General features: G+C 37.3%; 1 protein-coding gene across 4 annotated transcripts in view; it reads right to left on the bottom strand.

The window, feature by feature from the left end:
* Positions 1-2,091: 2,091 nt before the first annotated feature.
* The window catches only part of EVA1A (eva-1 homolog A, regulator of programmed cell death), a 99,649-nt gene continuing 84,667 nt past the window's right edge, over positions 2,092-17,073 (bottom strand). For all 4 annotated transcript variants that reach the window (XM_089922921.1, XM_089922922.1, XM_022563087.3 and 1 more), the window contains one exon: positions 2,092-17,073. This exon is cut by the window's right edge and continues 16,276 nt beyond it. The gene's annotated coding sequence lies outside the window, so the exon portion shown is untranslated.

Below are 17,073 nucleotides of genomic sequence, written 5' to 3'. Positions count from 1 at the left end.
TCAGTGACTAAATGATGGTTATTCCTATAGAACAGAGATATTATTTTATTTTTTAAAATTTGTTTTATTGAAGCATAGTGGATTTACAATGTTGTGTTAATTTCTACTACACAGCAAAGTGATTCAGTTGTATATATATTTATATATACATTTTTTTCATATTCTTTTCCATTATGGTTTATCACAGGATACTGAATATAGTTCCTTGTGCTATACAAGAGGAACTTTTTTTTTGTCCATTCTATATATAATAGTTTGCATCTGCTAATCCCAGACTCCCAATCCATCCCTCCCTCACCTCATGCCCCCTTGGCAGCCACAGGTCTGTTCTCTATGTCTGAGAGTTTGCTTCTGTTTTGTAGATAAGCTCTTTTGTCTCATATTTTATTTATTTATTTATTTTACATTTTTATTGGAGTATAATTGCTTTACAATGGTGTGTTAGTTTCTGCTTTATAACAAAGTGAATCAGTTATACATATACATATGTTCCCATATCTCCTCCCTCTTGGGTCTCCCTCCCTCCCACCCTCCCTATCCCACCCCTCCAGGCGGTCACAAAGCACCCAGCTGATCTCCCTGTGCTATGCGGCTGCTTCCCACTAGCTATCTACCTTACATTTGGTAGTGTATATATGTCCATGCCTCTCTCTCGCTTTGTCACAGCTTACCCTTCCCCCTCCCCATATCCGCAAGTTCATTCTCTAGTAGGTCTGTGTCTTTATTCCTGTCTTACCCCTAGGTTCTTCATGACATTTTTTTCTTAAATTTCATATATATGTGTTAGCGTACGGTATTTGTCTTTCTCTTTCTGACTTACTTCACTCTGTATGACAGACTCTAGGTCCATCCACCTCACTACAAATAACTCAGTTTCGTTTCTTTTTATGGCTGAGGAATATTCCATTGTACACATGTGCCACAACTTCTTTATCCATTCGTTCGATGATGGACACTTAGGTTGTTTCCATCTCCGGGCTATTGTAAATAGAGCTGCAATGAACATTTTGGTACATGACTCTTTTTGAATTATGGGTTTCTCAGGGTATATGCCCAGTAGTGGGATCGCTGGGTCATATGGTAGTTCTATTTGTAGTATTTTAAGGAACCTCCATAATGTTCTCCATAGTGGCTGTACCAATTCACATTCCCACCAGCAGTGCAAGAGTGCTCCCTTTTCTCCACTCCCTCTCTAGCATTTGCTGTTTCTAGATTGTTTGATGATGGCCATTCTGACTGGTGTGAGATGATATCTCATTGTAGTTTAGATTTGCATTTCTCTAATGATTAATGATGTTGAGCATTCTTTCATGTGTTTGTTGGCAGTCTGTATATCTTCTTTGGAGAAATGTCTATTTAGGTCTTCTGTCCATTTTTGGATTGGGTTGTTTGTTTTTTTGTTATTGAGCTGCATGAGCTGCTTATAAATTTTGGAGATTAATCCTTTGTCCGTTGCTTCATTTGCAAGTATTTTCTCCCATTCTGAGGGTTTTCTTTTGGTCTTGTTTGTGGTTTCCTTTGCTGTTTAGAAGCTTTGAAGTTTCATTAGGTCCCATTTGTTTATTTTTGTTTTTATTTCCATTTCTCTAGGAGGTGGGTCAAAAAGGATCTTGCTGTGATTTATGTCATAGAGTGTCTGCCTATGTTTTCCTCTAAGAGTTTGATAGTTTCTGGCCTTACGTTTAGGTCTTTAATCCATTTTGAGCTTATTTTTGTGTCTGGTGTTAGGAAGTGATCTAATCTCATACTTTTACATGTACCTGTCCAGTTTTCCCAGCACCACTTATTGAAGAGACTGTCCTTTCTCCACTGTACATTCCTGCCTCCTTTATCAAAGATAAGGTGACCATATGTGCGTGGGTTTATCTCTGGGTGTGTCATATTTTAGATTCCACATATAAATGATATCATATGGTATTTGTCTTTCTCTTTCTGACTTATTTAACTTAGTGTGATAATCTGTAAGTCCATCCATGTTGCTGCAAATGGCATGATTTCATTCTTTTTTATGGCTGAGTAGTATTCCATTGCATATATATATACCACATCTTTTTTATCCATTCTTCTGTCACTGGACATTTAGGTCATTTCAATGTCTTGGCTGTTGTAAATAGTGCCACAATGAACACTGGGGTGCCTGTATTTTTTAGAATTATAGCTTTCTAAAATGGAGATTTTAAAATGCATTTAAGGGTCAAATGCCTTAGATCAAGTGAGACCAAGATGATCTTGAGAGCAGGAATAATAAAAGATGTCTGATGTGACTATTTTAGAGGCACACTCCCAAGGTAAAGTTTCCCTTTACTTTTTCAACTCTGAGGGGCTAGAAAATTGGTAATCAGCTTAAGAACAATCATTGTAATTTCAAGAAGGAACACTCATTCTTTATTAATTTGTAAGAATTTTGTAAGATTCTCAGTGCTGAATTGAACTTATAAAGTGCACTGAAAGCCTGACCACTTCTGAGATAATATAGAAGATGGGAAAGATTAAAGTTAAAAGAGAAAAGGAAATGGTTAACTGTAGAGGAAAAAATAAATGAAGGCAGATAAAGCAGACCTTCATAAACTTAAGAAAATCATCTTTGTCACAAACAACGTTTTGAGGCTCTATAGATCAGCACACTGCAATAAGCCCTATTTCCCATTCTCTGAGACTTTGTGTTGCTTTATTAATACAAAACTATTAAAGGAGAAGCTACTATTAGACAGATCTTGCATGCAACACTGAGTATACTAAGGTGGTTAAGGTATGATACAGGTGTCAGTGGCTCAAAGATTAGGCACAGACAATAACAAGTGCAGAAAAATCACATACAGTGTGAGTGCATAGGGAACAGTGGGGACACCAAGGAATATTTGACTCTCATTTGAAAAGTGGAGGCATATATTCTTATCCTAGGGTGAAAGAGCAATTTATATCTTTAAAACATTAAAAAAAATTCATGAATTTTCAAATCTACAATTGTTTAGTGATAAAATGAGGTCATGATGCAGATTTTCAAGATGACATTGCAGGCTGATACTTCTGGTACTGTATTTTTCTGTTAAATCCAATATTTAAGGCAAAGAAATAATGTATCCTAATCTATAAAGACCAATTTGGCTGTCAAACAATTAGAATATTGATACCCTTTTTCTGACCACAATTTTCAAGAAGAGTCCATTTTGTGTCAATTTGTGCAATCTCAACATAGGTGAGAAGATGAGGAAAGACATAAGGAATGAGGCTAATTTTGCTCTGATCAAAGCTGATTAGAAGAGCAAGTTTAGCTGCTTTTATCAGCTGTCATTTTGCTAAAAATAATGCTGAATCAATACTCTGTAATTACCTATATGGAAAAAGAATCTTAAAAAAGAATGGATATATGAATATAAATAACAGATTCACTTTTCTGTACAGCAGAAACTAACACAACATTGTAATTCAACTATACTCTAAAAAAATAAAAATAATAATAATGCTGAAGCTTTTGCAACAGCTATGACAATAGGCAGGTATCATTGCTTGACCCATTTCCTCAATAAAGTGAATACAAGAAATGTATAAATGTAAATAAAATATTAGGATAAAATGGAAGAAGTACTATGAGATACATGTAAATAAATTTCAAAATATTTAGCATAAAGAGAGGAAAAACATGGAACAAGTTAACTTTGAATCTAACAAGAATTATTGCAAATGGAGCTAGATGGATATTCTTGATGATCAAAAAAGTTACTCCAGTTGAAGCATAAGAACTTTAAAGTATCCTTTCATAATAAAAACTAGCAACAAATACATAATATAGGCCAAATATTACAAGCCCACAGCTAATATCATACTTGACAGTAAATGGTTGAAAACTTTTCCTCTAAGATCAGGTACAAGATAATGGTTCCCACTTTCACTTCTATTTAACATTGTACTAGAAGTCCTAGCCAAATAGGGGAATGGCTAAATACACTTTAATATATCACTTGAAATTATCCTGCCATTAAAAGACTTAGTTTTGTAAATTTTGGTTCACAAAATAATGTTCAAAATTACATGAAGAAAGATTCTGTAGCGTCATAGATGAGACTAAAAGGTAAAGATTATCCCTCGCCATCCCAGGTCACTGAATTCTCACCTCCCTTAGCCTCTTCTAGTATTTGTCTGTCTCATCTAGGATTTGATGACATGCTGATTTATATCTCTAGCTAGCTGTTTTAATGTATATATCTTGCCTCCTTAGTCCCTTGATGTTTTATATTTTCTCTTCACAATATTAAGGCTTACTCTTTGTGCATAGTAGGCAGACAGGAAATCTTTTTTGATTGATCGGTTGTTTCCCTGAATGTAACTTGTTAGTAGACCATAGGACTGAGGCTTTGGTATTTGTCAGTAAAACCATTTCCTATTCCGGTCCCATTGTCCACTGAGGGGTACAGTTACTCCATTCAATTATTCAAGCATTTTGCTGAAAATTTGGAGAGTCTATTTCTTACAGAACATAGTAAAAATGTAAAGTCATCACCACTAATAAATAACAGAATATTTGTGTCTGTTTTCCAGTAGCAAACAGAGTTTAAGTTAGTGTTCATGTCATTCAAGATTAGGTAAATCTCCACAGACAAGGAAAATTATTCCATGGCTTATGGAATCAGATCAAAACAACAGTCATTTTCTTCACCAATGATTCCTATTAAATGAATTGCATGCTGACAATTTCCAGTAATGAGTTGGGTTTAATAAATTATGTACTCTTCATAACTTTTTAATGTACATCCTTCCAAGGTTGGCCTGTCCCCAGAAGGGAATTTATCAAATAGCTTCTGCATATCAGAAATAAAATCAAAATGGAAAAAAAAAGTCCTAGCCAGAGAAATTAGACAAGAAGTAGAAATAAAAGACATCCAAATATGAAAGGAAGAAGTAAAACTGTCTGTTTGCAGATCTCATGAGCTTATTTTTAAAAAGAGTCTACCAAAAAACTTTTAAAACTAATAAAAAAATTCAGTATATTTGCAAGATACAAAATCAAAATACAAAAATCAGTTGTATTTCTATACACTAATAACAAACTATCTGAAAAGGAAAGAAATAAAATTATCCTATTTACATCAAAGGGGAGAAAATATTTAGGAATAAATTTAACCAAGGAGATGATAGATCTGTACATGGAAAGCTATAAGACTTTAATGAAAGAAACTGAAGAAGACACAAATAAATGGAGTGATAGCTCATGTTCATGGATTGGAAGAATTAATATTTTTAAAATGTTCATACTACCTAAAGCCATCTAAAGACTCAATGCAATTCCTATCAAAATTCTATTAGCATTTTTCACAGAAATAGAAAAAATACTCCTAAAATTTATATGAAATCACAAAAGACCCCAAATAACTAAAGCAAGCTTGAGCAAGAAGAAAAAAGCTGGAGGCATCACACCTCCTGGTTTCAAACTAGATTGCAAAGCTATACTAATCAAAACTGTATAATACTGGCACAGAAACAGGCAAATGGACCAATGGAACAGAATCAAGAGCCCAGAAATAAATGCACATACAACAATAATTGACACAGGAGACAAGAATACTCAATAGGGAAAGGATACTCTCTTGAATAAATAGTGTTGGGAAAATTAGTCACATGCAGAAGAATGAAACTGGACCATGATCTTACATCACACACAAAAATTACTTCAAAATGGATGATTAAAGTCTTAAATGTAAGACCTTAAATGGTAAAACTCCTAGAAGAAAACTCAGGGGAAAAGCTCCTTGACATTTGTCTTGGCAATGATTATTTTTTATGTGAAACCAAAAGTACAAACAACAAAAACAAAGGTAAACAAGTAGACTACATCAAACTAAAAGGCTACTTCACAGAAAAAAAATCTACAAAATAAAAAGGCAACCTATGGAATGGAAGAAAATATGTATATATCATATATATGTTAATGGGCTAAGTTCCAAAACATCTAAGGAGCTCATACAATTCAACAGCAAAAAAATACCAAAAAAAACTGATTTAAAATAGCTAAAACCCCCCCAAAAATCTAAACTAAATGGACATTTTTTTCCAAAGAAGATATACAAATGGCCAACATGAAAAAATGTTCAACATCACTAATCATCCAGGCAATGCAAATCAAAACCACAGTGAGATATCACCTCATACATGTTAGGATGGCTAACATCATAAAGATAAGATATACAAAATATTGAGGAGGATATGAAGAAAAAGGAGCCTTTATGCACTGTTAGTAGGAATGTAAATTGAATACAGCTACTATGCCTTCTGCCTAACAGATATCAATTTCACCCCACCCAACTATTTATGAAAACTAAAATGTCTTCCTGATTTTGCCAATATCTCTTGTAAGAAAACTGCCTCCTGTGGTTGGGGACCAGTGGGCTACATGAGTCTGAAAATTATCCAGTACTGGAGAGAGACATTGCACATCATCAGCGTGTAGGAGGTAATTAGAGACATTGCAATCTGAGGATGTGGAATGAGAAGATCAGTGGTTAGAAACACAGATCCATATTGAAGGGGATAAGGAAAAGAGAGAAAGCTAAAAAAGAAAAAGCATAACAGTTTAATAGGAAAACCAAGAAAGACAGGAAAAAGTGGTGCACAGTGGTTATTGCTAGTCTCTGTCCAGCATTACTTTCACTCACTTCTTAGCCAGACCCACCCCATTGGCTACAATGACTGATCTGTGGATGGACCAGTCACAGCTAGGCCAAGCAGTCTTTCCCTGTGATTTAAATTTTGAACCTTGAAGCAAGGTGTTTCTTTCATTTTGTGTCCTTATATTTGAGTGATGTAAATCAAGAAGTGCCAAAGAGAGATCAAGATGGCAGAGGAGTAGGAAGCAGAGTTCATCTCCTTCCATAGAAACATTGAAAATACATCTACAAGTGGAACGATTCACACAGAACAGCTACTGAGTGCCAACAAAAGACCTCAGACATCTGAAAAGACAAGAAAACACAGGACCAAAGGAAAAAGAAAAAGGAATCAAGACAGAGTTTGTGCCCCAGGGAGGGAGCTGTGAAGGAGGACAGGTCACCTTGGGAAGTCTCCTCTCCAGTAGGGAGATTAGCCTGCACAGAGGGGGAGCTTTGAAGCCTAAGAGGAGAAAGCAGCAACTGGTTTGTGGAAAGCAAACTGGAGAGTAACTTGCACAGAGGGTCAAGAGGACAACCATGTGCTCCCCAACCTGAGACATTCCTCTGTTGGTGGAGATGGGGGTCAGGTGCTGAAACTCAAACTCCGGAGCTTGGTCCCAGGGAGAGGACCAGGGTTAGGTGTGGAAAGAGCCTGAAGAGGTCAGGCTGTGGCAGTTGAGGGTGTACTAGGAAGAAACCTGGGCCCACCAGAGAGGCAAGGCACAACACCAGGAGAGGAGTAGGACCACCATAAGAGCTTCTTTCCCTGTGAGTGCTCCCAGGCAACAGGACACAAATTACAGGAGCTCCGGGGTGGGCACGAGTCACTGCTGCCATCTTGGGCTCCAGAGGGAGGCACTGGCCACATCTTCCAGACCGATGGGCAGACACCAGCCCCATCCCTCACTGGCTCTGTGGAAGGTCATGGACAGCTCCTGTGATTAGGAATTCCACCAGTGGGCCACAGGACCTGCCTCTGCTGACCCAGAAAGGTGAAGACAGCTCCAGCCACTAGAAATTCTCCCAGTGAGCCCCTGAGAGTCACCAGGGCCAATTGCTGGTATACCCATAGTTAAGGCAGGACTAAGGGCAGTGGCAAAAACAGTGTACCTTATGAACCTGCAAAATGGACGAAAGGGGACACAACAGAGCTCATTCACAGGTGAATAGCTCCAGAGGAGGAATACTCAGTGGCTTCTCTCCCAGAAGGAGTGCTCCAATCCCACCTACAGATGAGAATCACAGCTGTGAAACAGATCTGGGGGCCTCTGCTCCAACAACTAGGGATCAGGCCCTGCCCCTAATAGGGCAGTGACAACAACAGAGCAAAGGGAGGCCCCACTCAATATCTAGGGCTGGCTCTGGTCACCACAAAACCAATCAAACCCCCTATCAAGGAGATAATGGCAGAAGCCTCTGGACCAACCTCATCCACCAAGGGGCAGACATCTGAAACAAAAGGAATTACGATCCTGCAGCCTGTGGAAAGGAGACCACAAACACAGTAAGTTTCACAAAATGAGATGACAAATATGTTGAAGACAAAGGAGCAAGATAATAACCTACAAGAACAACTAAAGGAAGAGGAGATAGGCAATCTACCTGAAAAAGAATTCAGAGTAATGATAATAAAGATGATCCAAGATCTCGAAAATAGAATGGAGGTAAGGATCGAGAAGATACAAGTCCAACAAAGACAGAAGAATTAAAGAACAAACAAACCGAGATGAACAAGACAATAACTGAAATGGAAAATAAACTAGAAGGAATAAATAGCAGAATAACTGAGGCAGAAGTAGATAAGTGACCTGGAAGACAGATTTGTGGAAATCTCTGTGCAAGACAGAATAATAATTTAAAAAAAAGAATGAAGAGAAATGAGGACAGTCTCAGAGTCACTGGGACACCATTATAGGCACCAACATTCGAATTATATGAGTCCCAGAAGAGGAAGAAAAAGAGAAAGGGTCTGAGAAAAGAGATGCAAAGAGGTAACAGTCAAAAACTTCCCTAACATGGGAAAGGAAGTAGTCACCCATGTCTAGGAAATGCAGAGAGCCCCATACAGGATAAACCCAAGGAGGAACACATGGAGACACATGTTAATCAAACTAACAAACATTAAATGCAAAGAAAAAATATTAAAAGCAACAAGGGAAAAGCAACAAATAACATATAAGTGAATCCCCATAAGGTTATCAGCTGATTTTTTCAGCAGAAACTCTGCAGGCCAAGAGGGAGTGGCATAATATATTTAAAGTGATGAAAGGGAAAAAACTACACCAAAGAATACTCTAACAAGCAAGGCTCTGATTCAGATTTGATGGAGAAATCAAAAGCTTTACAGAGAAGCAAAAGCTATGAGAATTCAGCACCACCAAACCAGCTTTACAACGACTGCTACAGAAACTTCTCTAGGCAGGAAACACAAGAGAAGAGAACAAAAGAGGAAGGGAAGAAGAAAGACATACAAAAAGAAACCCAAAACAGTTAAGAAAATGGAAATAGGAACATACATATCAATAATTACCTTAAATGTAAATGGATTAAATGCTCCAACCAAAAGACACAAACTGGCTGAATGGATAAAAAAAAAAAATGACCCATATATATGCTGTCTGCAAGGGACCCACTTCAGACCTAGGAACACATACAGACTGAAAGTGAGAGGATGGAAAAATATATTCCACACAAATGGAAATCAAAAGGAATCTGGAGGAGATATACTCATATCAGACAAAATAGACTTTAAAATAAAGACTGTTACAAAAGACAAGGAAAAACATGACATAATGATCAAGTGTTCAATGCAAGAAGAAGATACAGCAATTGTAAATATATATGCACGCAACATAGGAGCACCTCAATATATAAGGCAAATGCTAACAGCCATGAAAGGGGAAATTGACAGTGACACAATAATAGTGGGGGACTTTAACACCCCGCATACACCAAAGGACAGATCATCCAGACCGAAAATGAATAAGGAAAACACAACCCTTAAATGACACATAGACCAGGTAGTCTTAATTGATATTTATAGGACATTCCATCTGAAAGCAGCAGAATACACTTTCTTCTCAAGTGCACAAAGAACAGTCTCCAGGATAGATCACATCATGGGTCACAAATCAAGTCTCAGTAAATTAAAGAAAATTGAAATCATATCAAGCATCTTTTCTGACCACAATGCTATGAGATTAGAAATCAATTACAGGGAAAAAAAACCTCTAAAAAACACAAACACATGGAGGTAAACAATATGATACTAAATAACCAATGGATCACTGAAGAAATCAACGAGGAAAAAAAAATACCTAGAGAAAAATGACAAAGAAAAAAATGATGATCCAAAACCTATGGGATGCAGCAAAAGCAGTTATAAGAGAGAAGTTTATGGCAATACAATCTTACCTAAGAAATAAGAAAAATCTCAAATAAACAACCTAACCTTACACCTAAAGCAGAGAAAGAAGAACAAACAAAACCCAGAGTTAGTTGAAGGAAAGAAGTCATAAAGATCAGAGCAGATATAAATGAAATAGAGATGAAGAAAACAATAGCAAAGATCAATGAAAGTAAAAGCTGTTCTTTGAGAAGATAAAGAAAATTGATAAACCGTTAGCCAAACTCATGAAGAAAAATAGGGAAAGGACTCAAATCAATAAAATTAGAAATGAAAAAGGAAAAGTTACAACTGACACCACAGAAATACAAAGGATCATAAGATACTATTACAAGCAATTATGTGCCAATAAAATGGACAAGCTTGAAGAAATGGACAAATTCTTAGAAAAGCACAACCTTCCAACACTGAACCAGGAAGAAATAGAAGATATGAGCAGAAAAATCACAAGTACTGAAATTGAAACTGTTATTTAAAAAATTTCCAAAAAACAGAAATCCAGGACCAGATGGCTTCGCAGGTGAATTCTATCAAAAATTTAGAGAAGAGCTAACACCTGTCCTTCTCAAACTGTTCCAAAAAATTGCACAGGAAGGAAGACTCCCAAGCTCATTCTACGAGGTCACCATCACCCTGATACCAAAACCAGACAAAGATATCACAAAAAAGAAAATTACAGGTCAATATCACTGATGAACATAGATGTAAAAACCCTCAACAAAATATTAGCACACTGAATCCAACAACACACTAAAAGGATCATACACCATGATCAAGTGGGATTTATCCCAGGGAGGCAAGGATTCTTTAATATACATAAACCAATCAACATGATATGGCACATCAACAAATTGAAGAATAAAAGTCATAGGATAAGCTCAATAGATGCAGAAAAATCTTTTGACAAAATTCAACACCCATTAATAATAAAAACTCTCCAGAAAATGGGCATAGAGGGAGCCTATCTCAACATAAAAAGGCCACATATGACAAACCCACAGCAAAATCATTATCGATGGTGAAAAACTGAAGGCATTTCCCCTAAGATCAGGAATAAGACAAGGATGTCCACTCTCACCACTTTTATTCAACATAATTTTGGAAGTCCTAACCATGGTAAATAGAGAAGAAAAAGAAATAAAAGGAATCCAAATTGGAAAACAAGAAGTAAAACTGTTACCATTTCCAGATGACATGATACTATACATAGAAAATCCTAAAGATTTTCTTAGGATTTTCTGAACTCCAGAAAACTACTGGAGTTCAGCAAAGAATCTGGTAAAGTTTCAGGATACAAAATTAATACACAGAAAGCTCTTGCATTCCTATATGCTAACAACAAAAGTTCAGAAAGAGAAATCAAGGAAACAAACTCATTTACCATTGCAACAAAAAGAATAAAACAGCTAGGAATAAACCTACCTAAGGAGGCAAAAACCTGTACTCAGAAAACTATAATATACTGATGAACAATATAAAAGATGACACAAACAGATGGAGAGACATACCATGTACTTGGATTGCAAGAATCAATATTGTTAAAATGACTATACTACCCAAAGTAATCTACAGATTCAATGCAATCTCTATCAAATTACCAAAGGCATTTTTCACAGAATTAGAACAAAAAATTTTACGGTTTGTTTGGAAACACAACAGACACCGAATAGCCAAAGTGATCTTGAGAGAGAAAAACAGAACTGGAGGTATCAGGCTCGATGATTTCAGACTATACTGCAAAGCTACAGTCATCAAAACAGTATGGTACTGGCACAAAAACAGAAATATAGATCAATGGAACAACATAGAAAGCCCAGAAATGAACCCATGCACCTATGATCAACTAATATATGACAATGGAGGCAAGACTATAAAATAGAGGAAAGACAGTCTCTTCAATAAATGGTGCTTGGAAAACTGGACAGCCACTTGTAAAAAAAATGAAATGGGGCGGGGCTTGCCTGGTGGCGCAGTGGTTGAGAGTCCGCCTGTCAATGCAGGGGACACGGGTTCGTGACCCGGTCCGGGAAGGTCCCACATGCCACAGAGCGGCTAGGCCCGTGAGCCATGGCCACTGAGCCTGTGCATCCAGAGCCTGTGCTCCGCAAAGGGAGAGGACACAACAGTGAGAGGCCTGTGTACCGCAAAAAAAAAAAAAAAAAAAAAAAAAGAAATTGGAACACTCTTATCACTACACATAAAAATGAGCTCAAAATGGATTAAAGACCTAAATGTAAGACTGAATACTATAAAACTCATAGGGAAAAACATAGGCAGAACACTCTCTGACATAAATTGCGGCAATATATTTTTTGACCCATCTCCCAGAGTAATAGAAGTAAAAGCAAAAAGCAAGGAGTGGGACCTAATTAAACTCAAAAGCTTTTGCACAGCAAAAGAAGCCATAATCAAAATGAAAAGGCAACCAACTAAATGGGAGAAAATATTTGCAAGTGATGCGACCAAGAAAGGATTAGTCTCCAAATTTTACAAGCAGCTCCTGTGACTCAATACCATAAAAACAAACAACCCAAGCAAAAAAAATAGGCAGAAGACCTAAAAAGATATTTCTCCAAAGAAGACATGCAGATGGCCAAGAGGCACATGAAAATATGTTCAACATCACTCATTATTAGAGAAATGCAAATCAGAACTACAATATCACCTCACATCAGTCAGAATGGCCATCATAAAAAAGTCTACAAAACAATAAATGCTGGAAAGGGTATGAAGAAAAGGGAACCTTCCTACACTGTTGGTGGGAATGTAAATTGGTACAGCCACTGTGGAGAACAGTATGGAGGTTCCTTGAAAAACTAAAAATAGAGCTACCATATGAACCAGCTCCCACTCCTGGGCATATATCTGGAGAAAACCAAGGTTCAAAAGGATTCATGCACCCTGATGTTCATTGCAGTGTTGTTTACAGTAGCCAAGACTTGGAAACAACCTAAATGTCTATTGACAGATGAATGGATATACATATATACAATGGAATATTACTCAACCACTAATAAGAATGAAGTAATGTTGAATCTTTTTTTTCTTAGGATCATGTTGGCTATTTGGGGCCTTTTGCAGTTTGATACATATTTTAGGTTATTTTTGCTCTGGTTCTGTGAAAAATGCCATTGATATTTTAATACAGTTTGCATTGAATCAGTAGGTTGCTTTGGGTAGTATGAACATTTTAACAGTAGTATTCTTCCACTCCATGAGCACAATATATCTTTCTATTTATGTCATCTTCAAATTCTTTCATAAATGTCTTATAGTTTTCAGCGTACAGGTGATTCAAGTACTTGGTTTAATTTATTACTAGGTATAGAATTCTTTTTGATGCAATTCATAAATGGGATTTTCTTAATTTCTCTTTTTGATAGTTCATTATTAGTGTATATCGACACAACAGATTATATATATATATATATATATATATATTGCTTTATTATCCTGCAAATTTATACTGAATTCATTATTAGTTCTAATAGTTTTGTGTGTGTGTGTGTGTGTGTGTGTGGAGTCCTTAGGGTTTTCTATATAAAGTATCTTGTCATCTGCAAGTAGTGACTGTTTTAATTTTCCTTTCCAATTCATCTCTTTCTTCTCTAATTGCTGTGGCTAGGACTTTGACTAATATGTTGAATAAAAGTGGCATGAGTGGGCATCCTTGTCTTATTCATGGTCTTAGAAGAAATACTTTCAGCTTTCCACCATTGAGTATCATGTTAGTTGTGGGTTTCTCATATATGACCTTTATTATGTTGAGGTATGTTCCCTCTTACACCCACTTTCTTGATAGTTTTATCATAAGTGAATGTTGTATTTTGTCAAATGCTTTTTCTGCATCTATTGAAATGATCGTGTTTTTATCTTTTGTTTTGTTAATGTGGAGTCATGTTGACTGATTTGCAGATTCTGAGCCAGCCTGATCCCACTTGATCATGGTGTATGATCCTTTTAATGTATTGTTGAACTCCATTTGGTAATATTTTATTGAGGATTTTTGCATCTGTGTTCTTCAGGGATATTGGCCTTTAATTTTTTGGTAATGTTGGCCTCATAGAATAAGTTTGTAAGTTTTCCTTCCTCTTCAATATTTAGTAATAGTTTGAGAAGGATAAGTATTAAATGATTTAAAATTTTATAAAATTTACCTGTGAAGTCATCTCTGGTCCTGGACTTTGGTTTGTTGAGAGTTTTTTGATTAATGATTCAATTTTATTAGTAGTGATAGGTCTGTACAGATTTTTTTCTATTTCTTAGTGATTCAATCTTGGAAGATTGTACATTTCCAGGAATTTATCTATTTCTTCTAAGTTGTCCAATATTGCTGTAGATTTGTTTGTAGTAATCTCTTGTGATCCTTTGTATTTCAGTGGTGTCAGTAGTAACTTATCCTATATCTGATTTTATTTATTTGGACCCTCTCTCTTTTTTCTTGATGAGTCTGGATAAAAGTTTATCAATTTTGATTACATTTTCTAAGAACCAGTTCTTAGTTTCATTTATCTTTTTTATTGTTTATTTTAGTCTCTATTTCATTTATTTCTACTCTGATTTTTTTTTTTTTTTGTGGTATGCGGGCCTCTCACTGTTGTGGCCTCTCCCATTGCAGAGCACAGGCTCTGGACGCACAGGCTCAGCAGCCATGGCTCACGGGCCCAGCTGCTCTGCGCCGTGTGGGATCCTCCCGGACTGGGGCACAAACCCATGTCCCCTGCATTGGCAGGTGGACTCTCAACCACTGCACCACCAGGGAAGCCCTCTACTCTGATGTTTATTATTTCCTTCCTTCTATTAACTTTGGGATTTGTCTGTTATTTTCTTCTATTTCCTTTAGGTGTAAGGCTAAATTATTTATTTGACATTTTTCTTGTTTCCTGAGGTATGCCTATATTGTTATAGGCCTATATAAAATTCCCTCATAGAACTGCTTTTGCTGTGTCCCATAGAGTTTGGAACATTGTATTTCCATTTTTTTATTTGTCTCCAGGGATTTTTTAATTTCCTTTTTTATCTCTTCAGTGGCCCATTTGTTGTTTAGTAGCATGTAGTTTAGCCGCCATGCGTTTGTTTTTTGCAGTATTTTTTTTCTTGTAATTGATTTCTAGTCTCATAGTGTTGAGGTTGGAAAAGATGTTCAATAAGATTTCAGTCTTCTTAAATTTACTGAGACTTGTTTTGTGGTCTTACATGTGATCTATTCTAGAGAATATACCATGTGCACTTGAAAGAAAATTCGTATTCTGCCATTTTGGAGTAGAATGTTCTGTAGATATCTATTTAGTTCATCTGACTAAATGTGTCATTTAAGGCTAGTGTTTCCTTACTGATTTTCTCTCTGGATGATATATCCTATGATGTAAGTGGGATGTTAAAACCCTCTACCATCATTGTATTACTGTAAATATGTCCCTTTATGTCTGTTAATATTTGCTTTATTTTGATGTGCCCCTATGTGGGTGCAAGGAAGAGGTTCTTAAGGGAAATTGTTGGGAGCTTCCAAAGGCACCTACACTTCCTAATGTCTTCTCAGATGTTTAACTGTTAGCTACTGCTTGTCTGTGGAACCATGGAAGACCAGGGAAACTGCACCAAAAATATCCTTTCCTTGCTGTCTTCTGAGCTCGGTAAGCTATGAAACTGTGACACACACACACACACACACACACACACACACACACACCACACACACACAACACACACACACACAGCCTGTGAGCTGTATGGGACTTTGATCAGTGGTGAGCAATTCAGTGCACTATAATGGTACATGTTTGCTCCAGTTTCATCTGGTAGAAGAAAATTAGAACAGCAACAGAGTGAAGCAGAGATGAGAGCTGAGAGAGACAAACCTTCTGATAGCATTTGAGCCTCTGGAGCCAGTTATCTCTGAAGCAAGATCCAAGCCTGCCCTTCTCAGTTATATGAATCAACAAATGTTCTTAAGTTAGATATATTTCTGTTGCAAATGAAGGTGTCTTAACACAGAAACTGGAACCAAACTGTGAGTGACAGACCTAATGTGTAGAACTGCTTAAGTCAAGATAGGAAAGTTTTCCCTATGTTTGACTAAAAATAGGAACTTCACGAACTTGGTAGAAAGGTGTCAGAATATTGGAGTGTGAACTGGGAAAGCCTGATGCCCCAAAGCCTTTCCACACACTTACACCACTGCAACCCCTGTAGCCTCTGCCTAACATGTCGGTTCCTATCCCTCCTCATTACCAGCTTTGGACACATCTTGGGGGTAAAGGAAGCTCTGCATTGTTATACTTTTTCTAAGAGATGTAGTTGGAGGACGGATCAAGATGGTGGAGTAAGAGGACATGGAGCTCACCTCCCCCAACAAATACATCAAAAATACATCTACATGTGGAATATTTCTCACTGAAAACTAACTGGAAGCTCACAAAAGTACTCCTGTACAACCTAGGCTGTAAGAAAGATACACACATAATCAGTAAGAAAGGAAGAAAAACACTTGAGCTGGAACCCCTGCCCCTAGGAGGGGACTCAGAGGAAAAGGGAGATTACACAGGTGGACATCTGCCCTGGGGAGTGAGCGTTTCAAGCCACGTATTAGGCATCCCAATCCTGGAGGCCTAGGCAAAAGAGATAAGCCCCCTTCCCTGCTTGAAGGACCGCTGGGACAAATAAAAGGGCTGGGGGAGGGCTGGATTTTGCTAGTGAGGAGCATGCATGCACCGGCTAGCCCCTGAGGCACGGAAGAGAGAGATCTGCTCTAGTGGTTGCCAGTTTCCTATGACTATCTTGCCATGCACCTCAGCCCAAGCCAAAGGAACACTTCAGCCTTGCTCACTCCATGCCACAGTGCAACACTGGATCTGGGGCACCCACTATGAGGGAAAAGACTCAACTACAGGACACAGAGGTGAGTTGGTCCCAGGATAGAACCTGGATGGGACAGTGGCAGCCGTTGTTGGTGTTTACTCAAGGAGCACCTCAAAAGAAGGCCAGATCTCTGATGGTGGCCACTCCAACACAGCTCACCTCCTGATA

This window comes from Delphinapterus leucas, chromosome 13 (assembly GCF_059928025.1).
Source record: "Delphinapterus leucas isolate spDelLeu-1000000601 "Yukka" chromosome 13, BTC_Dleu_Yukka2, whole genome shotgun sequence".
NCBI classification, from domain to species: domain Eukaryota; kingdom Metazoa; phylum Chordata; class Mammalia; order Artiodactyla; family Monodontidae; genus Delphinapterus; species Delphinapterus leucas.
Note: the sequence above shows the minus strand (reverse complement) of the source record. Positions and strands in the feature narration are given on the sequence as shown.